Genomic DNA, 14,484 nt, shown 5'->3' on the forward strand with positions numbered 1-14,484 from the left:
TTTTACCTAAATGCGAGTTGGGAATAATTTTCCCTTTAAACAATTTGGTATCCCCAAATGCGGAGCGGCATATATATTGTTTTTAAAATATAATTGTCTACTAACACGTGTTTCGTCATCTACGACACGACAGAGTGGCTGTATCGAGCGAGATTCGAAGTATATAAAAGTTAAAGTGTCTATCGGTCTGTCTGCGTACATTTCCATACGCAATAACTCTGTTAATTTCCAGTCTACAGACTTGAAATTTGATATACAGGGTATTGAAATTCGGGAAAATCTTTATAGACCGTTTTGGGCCAGAAATTTAGCTGTTAAGGGGTCAGAGTTCAAGGATTTGACCATTGTGAACTCTACCAAACCCCTCCGCCAATTTTGGGTATAAACACTTGCAATTTTAGATATAGGTTCGATGAACATGTATCTAACTTTATAACTTGAGTTGAGCCCAAAACAATACATGTTAAGGGGTTATAATAGGGGGCAAAGTTTTAAAATATTCACCGCTTCGGTCTCTACCAACTTACTCTTTTCTGGTCTAACTTCTGGTTTAAACATTTGAAATTTCTGGTCCAAACATTTGAAATTTTACATAAAGTGTATTCAGAGAAAGGGCAATCTTTATAATCAGGTTGGGTCGAAAAATTATGTCTGCCTAAAACTTTCCACAGATGCGACGGATTTTAGCAAGATCAGGATTGTTTTGAAGTTAGACATTTTAGACGACAAATATCGAAATATTGGCTAAAAACATTAATATCTTCACCTTCAACTTGACACTTTTCTATAGGGTCGCTTTTTTCGCCGATATCTTTGAAAGTCATCCTCTCCGTTCGATTGTCTAGCCTTAATTTAAACCTACGTCACTTTCGGTTTGGCAGTGGTCGTAACAGCAAAGACGTCAGGTTTTTTCCGTTCTTTTCCTCCTTTACAGTACGAGTTCGAGCCTGTCTTCCTACTACCACTTTTTTTTTGCTTAACCTACACCCCCAAACGCCGGGCTGAAATGCTAGTATATATATATATATATATATATATATATATATATATATATATTTATATATAGATAATGTCAATTTTTGTTCAGTAAAACAAAAGTTATAATGAATTTTCTGGTGGTCTAAATCGTAACAATATGTAAGGCCGTGAGCAACGCTTTTTATGACTGGTTTCCAACACAGGCTCTTCATTGATAACTCTCGTGAAAAGAGAAATAGCTGAAAATGGGCAACATTTAAAAAATACTATTTTTCATAAATAAAGATGGTTTAAATTTTGCACTTTTTAAAAATACATTTCTTGATGTCGTAGTAAGATTATGTTAAAATTACAGAAAATTTCCATCGATAATAATGAATCCGCCAGTGACTTTTTGGGGACCCTATAAAATGAAATAACGGGATATACTAGTGAATACACATTGAGTATATATATATATATATATATATATATATATATATATATATATATATATATATATATATATATATACTAAATACAAGGTATTTAGGAAATAACTCCCATGAATTACAACGAGGTAATTAAAAATGTTCAATAAGAGGGCAAGGCTTAATATTCTTATTTATATAGACAAGTATTACATAGTTGTTATACTGGACATGCTAATGTCTCGGAACGATTGGTTTCTTAAAAAGCAAAAGAAACTTTATCCGCTATTCATCATAACTGATCCTTAAAGGAACAAGTGAAACAGGCACGGTCCCTCGTGGGTACACAGTGAATGAGGCCTAAAAATTACTTTAGCCCCAAAAGTTCTCAGGTGACGTAAAATTCTTGGTGAAAATGAACAAACGGTGCAGGTTTTAGTTACAAAATGCGTAAATTTGTGTTCTGAACAAAACAAAAAACTAGAAATGACCAAGCCCATCATTTGCTATCCCCATTTAGCCCCAAAAGCCCCCAAGGCCTTAACATATTTAAATTTGAGTTCAGCATCATGCAAATCTGCTAAATAGATATACACAGAACATTTTGGACAAATATGGTAAATTAGTCCCAAAAATGGAGTGTTTTTATTAGTCCTAAAAGAGTCACTGCGGCACACGCAAAGGTTATCGCGAAGTATAGAATAACAAAATTATATAGACAGTTTTTTTTTTGTTTTTTTATCACAGAGATCACCACTTATCAAGGCCCGGAAGCCACTCAGTGATAAGGGTTATTGCAAGTACATTACGTTAGTGTGGAGATTTGATGAAGTGTTTAATTAAGGGGGCGGTTCATTAGGAATTTGTTAACGTTGGACTTGAACACATCCAAGTTGTAGTCCGGAGGGAAGCAGGCAGACGGAACAGAGTTCCACATGCGTGCAGTTCTAAGAAAGAAGCTTTGTTCATGGAATCCGCGTTTTGATTTAGGCACAGATATAGAGTGGGGGAAATTTTTCACAGTGGATTCAGCTAGACGGGTGTTTTTCGTGAAAGATTGGCGAGGGGGGACAAAAGATTGGAGTGAAGATGAGCATCTGCCATGGAAATAACGATAAAACAAGGATAGGCTCGCAACGTCTCTTCTGTGGGAGAGAGGTTGCAAGGTAGAGAAAAGGGCATCACCCACTAAGCCACGAAGTCTATTTTGTACTCTGTCAAGGCAGGATAGGCTGTTTTTAGCAGCTCCTGTCCAGATATGGCAACAGTATTCCATCCTTGGACGTACTTTGCTTTTATATCAATTAGTTACAACTCTTCAGAAAGCTTTATAAAAATCCAGGGCATTAATTTGTTTAATAAGCATAAAAGTGTCAATTTTAGCAATTTTAACCCGAAAGCCACATTGGGGGGGGGGGCAACAGAAGTTTTACCGAAAATCCGTTCTGGTACTTTAATTATCATATCATGTTTAATGTTTATGTAAAATTTTTAAAAAAATCGAAGGCGTAGTTATTGAGAAAAGTGCAGAGAGAGGAATGGACGAACCGACAAGAGTCAATTTACAAGCCCACCATCCTTTTGTAGGGGATCAAATTCATCCTTGATTGAGGACGGGAGCGATTTGGTCACATTAACAACTTTTTAACCCTAAGTCTAACTCCTTTTAAATGAACAGATGCTTGTAATACTTCTTAATAAGTAAGTATGTATTCGTCCACATAGACGCTAGACAAGTCTCCAAATCCTTGACTATCAAAAAAACATACCAACAACGGAAACAAAAAAGCCAGAATTTTATCTCGCTATCAGAACGTAGTTGACATATAGAGATTGGTGTGTGAATGGCTTTATGTCAGTCGAGACGGAACGGATATCGGATGTCTCAGAGGATATGCATTGACCTATGAAATGACCGAGGAAATGGTAAAGCTGATTCAGCATGGCTGGCGAAAAAAAAAGAAAAAAAAGGAAACACGTCGTCAGTATCTGGTCTCTTCAGTTAAGAGACAGACGTGGGTTGAATGTTTCATATATCGAACGGAACTTGGAGAATTAAAAAAAGATAAAACAAAAACATATGGAACCACATAACAATCCAGAGACGATATAATGTTAAATATCTATCTCATTATCTATTGTATATATAATAGTAAAATACCCGTCTCAGTAGAGGTAAAAATTATTCCACAATCAGAACAGTTTTGAACTACTTTTTAAGCTTAAGCGTAAAAACTTATGTAAATGACATTGAACTACAAATAATTCCTCTTTATTGCTGTCTAATGGAATATATTTATTTGTTGATGCCAATACTTATTTTAAAACCTTCATAATAATTGAACATTTTTTTGAAGACTTTACACTCCTTTTTTTAAAATTATTTTTTGTTTGCTTTTGCAGAAAACTTCAGTAAACAAAATATAAACGTCATTCCGACAACTTACTCATCACCACTTATTTTTAAAATGTTTCATTTATCGGTTTATAACTTACGCTTTAATCCTGTACATGAACATATATAATATATATACAGGGTGTCCACAAAGTCTGGCTACATCATATATCCAGACTTTATGGAAGCATCCTGTAGATTATGTAGCCAGACTTTGTGGTCACTCTGTATAAATATATATATATATATATATATATATATATATATATATACACATGTATATATATACACACATGTATATATATACACGTGTATATATATATATATATATATATATATATATATATATAGGGTGCCGACAAAGTCTGGCTACATAATCTACAAATTTCATACATTTTATTGCACTAAAAGCTATATTAAACAAAGAATAATTGAACAAGGAAACTTAAAGGAGACTAATAACACAGAAGAAGACATTTACTTTAATAAATGTTTACGATGGAATCGCATTCCCTTTTGATTTCTTCATAAGATCAACCCTTTTGGACATGCTCTCACTTAAAGTGGAACACTATGAAGAGGAGATGCTATTCTATTCGCTTTGCACAGCTTCCTACAGTTTGTCATTGTTCTCAAAAGTTCTTCCGGCAAATGTACGAGATATTATGGACCAAATATTCTCGATTGGGCCTAAATCGGAGCTTTGACCTGACCAAAATATCACATCAGTTGAATTATCAGAAAAAACGTTTTTTTTTTGTTGTGACTTTAGCAGTGTGTGCAGGGACATTATCATGTTGAAAATAATGTTCGGGGATATTCCTAGCTTATGGATATTTGGTAACAGTCCTGTTTCTAATATTTGAATGTATTCTTTTGCATTGATTGACATCTCACATTTAATAAGTTCCTCAAATCTTGCTGCAGTAAAATTCCCCATGCTATTATCCTTCCATTCCCGTGTTTAACTTTCGTATTTATGCAACTTTGCGAAAATCATGCTCTAGTTCTTCGATTGCACCGTCCAGGAGCATCGGGAGCATCACTAACAAGAAAAAATCTTGATTCTATCTAACCGGAAAGCATTCCTTAACAAGTCTGTAGATTTTTGCCATAACACGTGAAAAATCTATTTTTATCATTGATGCTTTTCTTAGATAAAAATGTTTTTTTTTGCGTGCCTTTTAGGGGAAACTCCTATTACTTTCATTCGTCTAGATATTGCATATCAAGAAAGAGCATTTCCAACACCTGTTTTAATTCTTTGCTATGGTCAACATAAGTTTTTTTCGATCCTTCAAAACAGTTAATTTGAGACTGTGGTCGTCCTTCAAAGTGGATGCTCTAGGACGACCAGATCCAGATTTCCCTTTTACCAAGCTTTCGACTTCGAACGTTTGACCGATTCGCTTCACTGCGGAAGGAGATGTTTTCACATTTTCTTTTCTTAAAATATCAAAAGTCTGCCTGTAAGTCATTTTGAACTGCCTTAATCCTGCAATTTTTTTTTATATCCTCGACAAGATGCAGTCTTACCCTTTTTGGGATCAATGTTTTCTCTCATTATTATATGCTATAATAATAATGATCTACAACATCGCAATTTTCAGTTAAAATTAACAAGAATTCATGGAAAAATATTGAAAAATCGATTTCTTCTTTCTTTACTCTTGCCCCTTTTTTTTTGCTCATGAATGTATATGTATTTGAATATAAATGTGTATGTATATACATATATATGCGTGTATGTATATATATGTGTGTGTGTATGCATATAAATATATATATAAGTATATGTACGATTACAGGGTAGAACGATAGAACTGCCAACCTAAAAAAATACTACAGCTTTATGTTAAAACTTTTACTGAAAAACATCAGTTCAGATTACTTGTTTATTATTATTATTATTATTATTATTATTATTATTATTATTATTATTTATTCATTCAATATAGCCGCGTTCATCTTATACCACTGCCTAGCTGCAGGTCCAGAACTGGGAGCCTACCTTTTCCAAAAGACGGGACCTCGACGCATGGCGGCGATCAGGCTGGGTTTGTTGTTGTAGGAGGTCATGTTGTCGATGTTCTCGAAGTATTACCAAAAGAAGTAGTCCAGCAGATTCAGGTCAGGGAAGAAGGGAGCCAGTGAGAGAAGGATAAAAAGTCATAGAACTAATTTTGAAGCTAAGCCTGGGTCTGTTTAGACTAGTCGACCGGCGCCGAATCCTACTGCCATACTTAGGGTCTGCCAGAGACCACTTGATTGCGCCGGATAATCAACATACACTTCAGAACATCCACATACACTTTGGGATTGATTTTCAAATAGACTTTGAAGATTTGCGGTGGCGTGATGTAGTCCTTACTAGAAACCACAGAGACCATAAACATGGGTAGTCCGATGCGTTGAGGTAAGTCCTCAAGCGTGGAACCGTACGAATTTGCATTTTAAGGGTGCTGGCAATAGTCATGTTGACTCTGATCGGTAGTGAGCATGGATTGTACAGCTGCGCATCTCTAGATTCTCCTATTGCTCTTGGGATTTGTACAAAACTGGCCAACTAGTAGGTGATCTACGACAGAAAAAAAAAATGGAAATGGAGTCATAGTGTCTTTTTCTAGGGAGACAATTGTATCGTTCCACCTGTATATAGATATACATAGAAGCCTTCGGGCTTGAATAAGTGGCGACTTCTAGGTAATATATATATATATATATATATATATATATATATATATATATATACTAATAGGGTTATCCAGCGTTTCCCGGGCTTAAATATCTAATAGCATCTTGTGCTAAAGAATATTACGAAGAGTTTACTTTAAATAATCAAAATTTGATGCCTTCAGCCTAATTTCCTAACTGCTAACTTAAAATAATTCTTTCAAATAGATGTTTCGTTTATCGCAGATTATGAAAACATCACATTAGACGTTAACATTATGAGCCTCTCCCAAGAGAACAATTGAAGTAATTGTTAAATTATCTTCTTAAATAACTCTCATAATTTTATCTCTAAATTATCTTCTATTCTAGTTAAAAATGTCCAAAAATGACCCAAAGTTTCCTTAAAACTATCCGTAGAATTTGCAACCAATTTTGCGTAGTTAAATCTAACATGTCTGTAAACTTGCCTACTTTAAGAAAATTATTTTGTTTGTCTTTTTACACATGTAGAAAAAAAAGACTTTTTCGTATATCATATAGAAATACGTAGCTGTATTAGGCGGAAATGCGAGAGAGAGAGAAATACAAACAGTTATTTTCATTTACATTTTATAAAATTTATAAAAAAAAAGAAGACGCATATCCCTTGTTATATTTCAAATACAATCTGAAGGAAGATCGAAACATGAGACTAGACGGTGGCATTCTCGGTTTCTACCAATCAAGCAATTCAATACATATTTAATATCAATTACATAACACGTTTAATTGTATGGCGACTTCTCTCGGAAATGGCTGAAAAAAGTACTGACTTCGTTTAAAGGGCATGTAGATTGTCCGGACTACTTCTGTCATGTTCCTAGGATAATGCAATACGAGTATAAAATTGTGCATGTAGCGGGATACATATTGAGATAACATACAAGAGAGCATAACGTAGATGTATATATATTGGGATACATATTGAGATAACATACAAAGAGTATAACGTAGATGTATATATATAGGGATACATATTCAGATAACATACAAAAAGTATAACGTAAATGTATATCTATCGGGATACATATTGAGATAACACACAAGAGAGTATATCGTATGTGTATATATATCGGGATACATATTGAGATTACATACAAAGAGTATAACGTAGATGTATATATATATATCGGGATACATATTGAGATAACATACAAAGAGTATAACGTAGATGTATATATATCGGGATACATATTGAGATAACATACAAAGAGTATAACGTAGATGTATATATATCGGGATACATATTGAGATAACATACAAGAGAGTATAACGTTGATGTATAAATATCGGGATACATATTGAGATAACATACAAAGAGTATAACGTTGATGTATATATATCGGGATATATATTGAGATAGCATACAAGAGAGTATAACGTAGATGTATAAATATCGGGATACATATTGAGATAATATACAAAGAGTATAACCTATATATATATATATATATATCGGGATACATATTGAGATAACATACAAAGAGTATAACGTTGATGTATATATATCGGGATATATATTGAGATAGCATACAAGAGAGTATAACGTAGATGTATATATATCGGAGGGCAAGACATTTATGTGACAGTGTTACGCAGCGACGACGACGTCTTTGTATAACGGCGAAAAAGGCAGCGACGATAAGGGTTCTATTTAGCTCATATTCACCGGATACATAGGAATATGAGAAGAGATGTGGAATACAATTTTTTTTAACGCGTCAGAGGAATGATACTTCTTTATGATAATGGTGGAGAGGACAAACAGTTAACACTTGCACAAAGTTCATTTACAGATGATAGATAAAAAACGCATTCATCTATCAGTTGTATGAATGAAAACATGAAGAAAAAAGTTTACAAATATATGATGATTCTTTATTCAATCAGCTGATTGATTGATGAATCAGGAACTCAAGCTTTAACTATTGCATTGTTGTATCTTTCCCTCTTCGCTGCAATAGGGTTTCAGCTAACTCGACTCGATCCTCGTCGACTCTGCCTTGACTCTCACTAAGTCGCTGTCTGACTCTGACCGTCTCGAACCCATCTCAATATATTGGATATTTCATTCTTTATGACGTCAGAAGCGTGCTTTGACACGTGAAATACATTCACGTGGATTTCACTTATGTATGTCATAACACGATCTTGGTAAACAAAGAAATTCCCAAATGAATTGTTTTATTTATATCTTATTTATTTCATCATGGTTTCTACACCGCATTATTCATATCTAACTCTGACATAAATAATATTTAGGTATTTCCAAGAACAATAACAATCGTTCTGCATTTCTAGAATTTCAATATGTATTGTTTTTAACTTTTCTTACTGGGTTCGATTCTAACCTTTTCCAAATATCATTTTCGAACTTATCTAGTTTGCTCTTTTAATTACTGGAATCTGTCCCTTTTCATGTAACACTTAGAAAACTAATAAATATTTTTAAAAGTTTCATGCATTGTCTGAACTACTCTTTCATGTTCCGAGGACGATCCCCACTTGTATAAGTTTGTGAATATATTATATTATGACCCTTTTTTTAGAATTCAAATACACAACAACACATTTAGTAAGCAACAGTCCGTTTTTATTCCTCGTGTTTTCTTGGTTATGGTGGAGAGAGAGAGAACGAGAGCGAGAGAGAGAGAGAGAGAGTAGGAGAGCGACAGAACGTGCGATATCGTCGTGTCCGCTTGGTTGACAAATCAAATCTCCATCTTGAAATCTTTTTCGTGTCACCTTTTCTGTCAACTTTTAAAAACATCCACATAACCAGATTCCATTTAATTGCTACATTCCTTCCCAAACAATAACCATTTTTGTTTACATTCGTGAGGAGTATTGAAACAATTCTGGTTTAGCTGTCATGTTCCTATATTCCATCCGCAGACGCGTGCCACATTTTTATCCATATAAATACATATATGTATATACACCTATACACTATACACACACACACATATATATATATATACTAGCATGTCAACCCGGCTTAGACCGGCCCCTTTGTGTAAGAAATATATACCCATAGGAAACGGATAAATGTTAGAAAAAGGATCATGACTTCATTAAAAAGTCTAGATTGTCCGGACTACTATTCTTATGTTTCCAGGACAATTGTAAACGAATGTACAATTGTGCATATAAAAACGAAAGATACGGATAAATATTTGAAAAAGTGTCCTTCATTCGTTAAAAGGGCAGCTACATTGTCCAGTCTACTCCTGACATTTTGCTAGGACAATCCTTCAAGTATAAAATTGCGTATTTACACATAGGAGACGCATATAAGGTTGTGGGTATGAAACTATCTATTAGCGTAGTAAGAAAATATTTATCAAGTATAATTTTTGCTATGAGGTAAATGTGTTATAAAACCCTTGACGTGCTGTTATCACATCGTAGTTTAAGCTGGATTTGTTCAGTGTACTGAAATAGTAATTACTTAAACGCATATGAGTAACCTACAGTTTTAAATATTTTTATTGCCATATTATGTTCGTATATTCTATTTTTAAGAGACGTTGAATCTCAACAAAATTAATCTGAAGACAATCACGACAGGGTATAATACACGTTCCCATTTACTTGGTTCATGTGTTTCTTTTTAAAAGTAGCGTGTTAATTTGCTTATCTATATTTCAATGACCTGATTTTATATTTTGTTTAGAAACTTCCTAACATACGCATTTGATTTGACTCTCGAGTGTGTATCTATTGATTACTTATATGCTTTTATATAGAATTATGTGATTCTCGGAGATTAACTGTGTCTAACTGGGTCTTATATATACCCGAGAGTCAAAACAATGAAAAAAATATGCTGTTGTCATAGTCCTACTGGTGTGAGACGGGGTGAAGAGATAATGAGCAGAAAAAAGACATTTTAGGGAATTGGTCTTTTTAGTTTTACAAGTCAACTCGTGATGTTTACAAACATTATTTTCTAATTAAAACAATATGTCCGAGATTCAATGGCTGACCAGCCGGAAAAATTGGCTTTTAGTAGTGATTACAAAATTTGTCCAAATTCCGATACAATTACCGATTCCGTGCTTAATCCCATATTCTGATACAAGTACTGCTTCCTGTTTCCGATTCTTTAAAACCCCAATATTTATTGAGAGCTTTAATGCTACATAAAACTGTTTATATGACAGTAAGCTCCCGTGTAATAACCACATATATTTTGCTAAACGTACGCCTTACAAATGCGCATATATTACAAGAGTAGATCTTCGAAAATATTTTTCTGATACGTTTTCCACGAAATTGACTTTCATAGAAAAAATTCAATAGTTGCCAAGCAAAATAAGACAGCATTGTAAAACAAAATAGTTAACAAAACCTGTTTTCTTGTAAAGATTGAATTTCTACGTAATGATGACACTATTTAGAAAAAAATTCTTAACATGCAGATGGCGGACTGTTAAAATTCTCTATATAAAAAATATTACTATGTTTTCTCGAAATTATGAATATTTGGTCGGTTATAATATTGATTTATGTTATTGTAAACGAAAAAAAAAACAAGATAATGATCATGATGATAAAGATATTAATAATAATGATTATAATAACTATGATGATAATTATATTAATACTATTACTGAAAATTCGGTGTTTTTTGTTTAATTGTCGGTTTTGATTGGTTATCAAAGATTCACACGCAAAACCTATGGGTAGCCATTTTTTATTAGTACCAAACAGAGGAGATATGAAGATTATTTTAAACTTGAAAAAGATTTTAATCAGAAAAAACTTATCCAGATAAGTAAAATATATTTGCTTCATCTGTGCTTTTCATTTTTTTTTATGCTAGCCCGATTAAAAAATATTTCAATCTGATTCTCTTTTTTAGGCTTGGATTGATGTACGTTTAAATGTAAATATATTTTTGTAATTCTATAAACTTCCAAATGTCTCCCATTTATATATTTTTCCCAAGATTTTGATAAATTCATTGTGACATTTAATCGATATTTTTTACTCCTATTTAAAGTGAAAAATTACAGTAAAACATTAATTGTTTCAGAACAAAAACCTATGACCATAAACCGAAATGCGAAAAGTTTTACCAAGGGATTAGGAAAGTGAACTCTGTAATGTTTACATTGTTTACCATAATTTACAAACAAACAAAATTACTTAGACTCCGAATATCAATGCTAAATGGAATTAATATTAAAAGCATTTTATAACATTAACAGTTCGACAAAGTCACTGCGGGGAGGCATGTGGAGGGTTTACTACCGATGTATCGATTGGGTTCCCGATTACAGCAGGTTTTCAATCAGTTTGATTGAATTATAGACGACTTCATCGATTTCAATGAATATAAATGTATTGGATGTGAGGAACATTCGCTGACTCCTCGCAACACCAAGTCTTCCTTCTAATATATATATATATATATATATATATATATATATATATATATATATATATATATATATGAGCAAACAGTTAATAGATTATGTTAAAAACACTTTGAAATGAGTTAAAAACATATTAAATCTGAAAAGAAAACACTAGATAAATGGATAGTCCTTAATCCGCGGAGTTTCGAAGAAATACTCTCCTTCTCATCAGAGGGTAGGAATTAGCAAAATGCGGGATCGGATTTTGCATGTAGAAGTATTTGATGAAACAACGAGTAAGTCAAAGATCTTACTTGAAAAAAAAAAGAAGTTATATATATATATATATATATATTGAGTTCAGTCTAATGTGTGTGTATCTAGTAAGCATTTATCATTTTAAAAAGCGTTTAACATGAATTCCGTTTACTTGATTATAGCATTTTAATTTAATTAATTTTTCGGGGATTAAAAACATGAAATATAAATAATAGTGTTGCACATCTACTTTCGAAAAAAAGACTTGAATTGTATGAATACCTAAAATAACAATTACTATTATTCTTAAACAAATATATTACGAACATAAAAATATATATTTTAATATTATATTAAAGCAGAAAAAAACGTTATATTTAATAATGTGTTATAAAAATAAAATTAAAAATACTCTTTAACATATTGAGAAATGCTAAAGAAAAGCGATTTTTCTATGGGAACACGCTGTAATAAGTAGAGACCATATATACGCCTTTTTTGTATTGATTTAAATAATATATACGTATATATATATATACATATATATGTACATATACATACATATATATACATACATATATATATCCATACATATATATACACATATCCATACATAAATATATACATATCCATATATATATATATATATATATATACACATATCCATACATACAAATATATATCCATACATACATATATATATATATCCATACATACATATATCCATACATACATAAATACATACATATATATATATATCAATAAATACATATATCTATACATACATATATAAATCAATACATACATATATCCATACATACCTATATATATATCCATACATACATATGTATATGTCCATACATACACATATATATCAATACATACATAAACATATATATATATATATATATATATATAAAACAATGCATACATATATATACTAATTTTTTGTATTGATTTCAAAATTATATACATATATATATATACACACATACATATACATACATATACATACGTATATATATACATAAACATACATATATATATATATATATATACATATTCATACATATATATACATAAACATATATATATACATATTCATACATATATATATATATATACATATCCATAAATATATGTATATATACATATCCATATATATATATATATACATATTCATACATATATATACATAAACATATATATATACATATTCATACATATATATATATATATACATATCCATAAATATATGTATATATACATATCCATAAATATATGTATATATATATACATATCCATATATATATGTATATATATACATATCCATATATATATATACATATATATATACACATATCCATAAATATATATATACATATCCATACATATATATATACATATAAATATATAGACATATCCATAAATATATATATATATATACATATCCATACATATATATATATATACATACATATATATATATACATACATATATATATATATATACATACATATATATATATATATATATATACATACATATATATATATGTACACATATGCCTACATATATATATATATACATATCCATACATATATATATACCTATATATATATATACATATCTATACATATATATATACATATATATACACATATCCATACATATAAATATGCATATATATATACATACATACATATATATACATTTACATACATATATATATATACATACATATATATATACATATATACATATACATATCCATACATATATATATATACATATATACATATACATATCCATACATATATATATACATATACATATCCATACCTATATATATATACATATATATATACATATCCATACATATATATATATATACATATATATATATACATATACATATCAATACATATATATACATATATATATATACATATCCATACAGATATATATATACATATCCATACATATATATATACATATATATACATATCCATATATATACATATACATATATATATATATACATATATATATATACATATCCATACATATATATACATATCCATACATATATATACACATATATATATACATATCCATACATATATATATATACATATACATATATATATATATACATATACATATACATATATACATATCCATACATATATATATACCATATATATATACATATCCATACATATATAAATATATACCATATATATATACATATCCATACATATATATATACAAATATATATATATACATATCCATACATATATATATACATATATATATACATATCAATACATATATATATATATATATACATATACATA

Source organism: Euprymna scolopes, chromosome 28 (genome assembly GCF_053919585.1).
Source record: "Euprymna scolopes isolate OS-2025 chromosome 28, ASM5391958v1, whole genome shotgun sequence".
Classification (NCBI taxonomy): Eukaryota; Metazoa; Mollusca; class Cephalopoda; order Sepiida; family Sepiolidae; genus Euprymna; species Euprymna scolopes.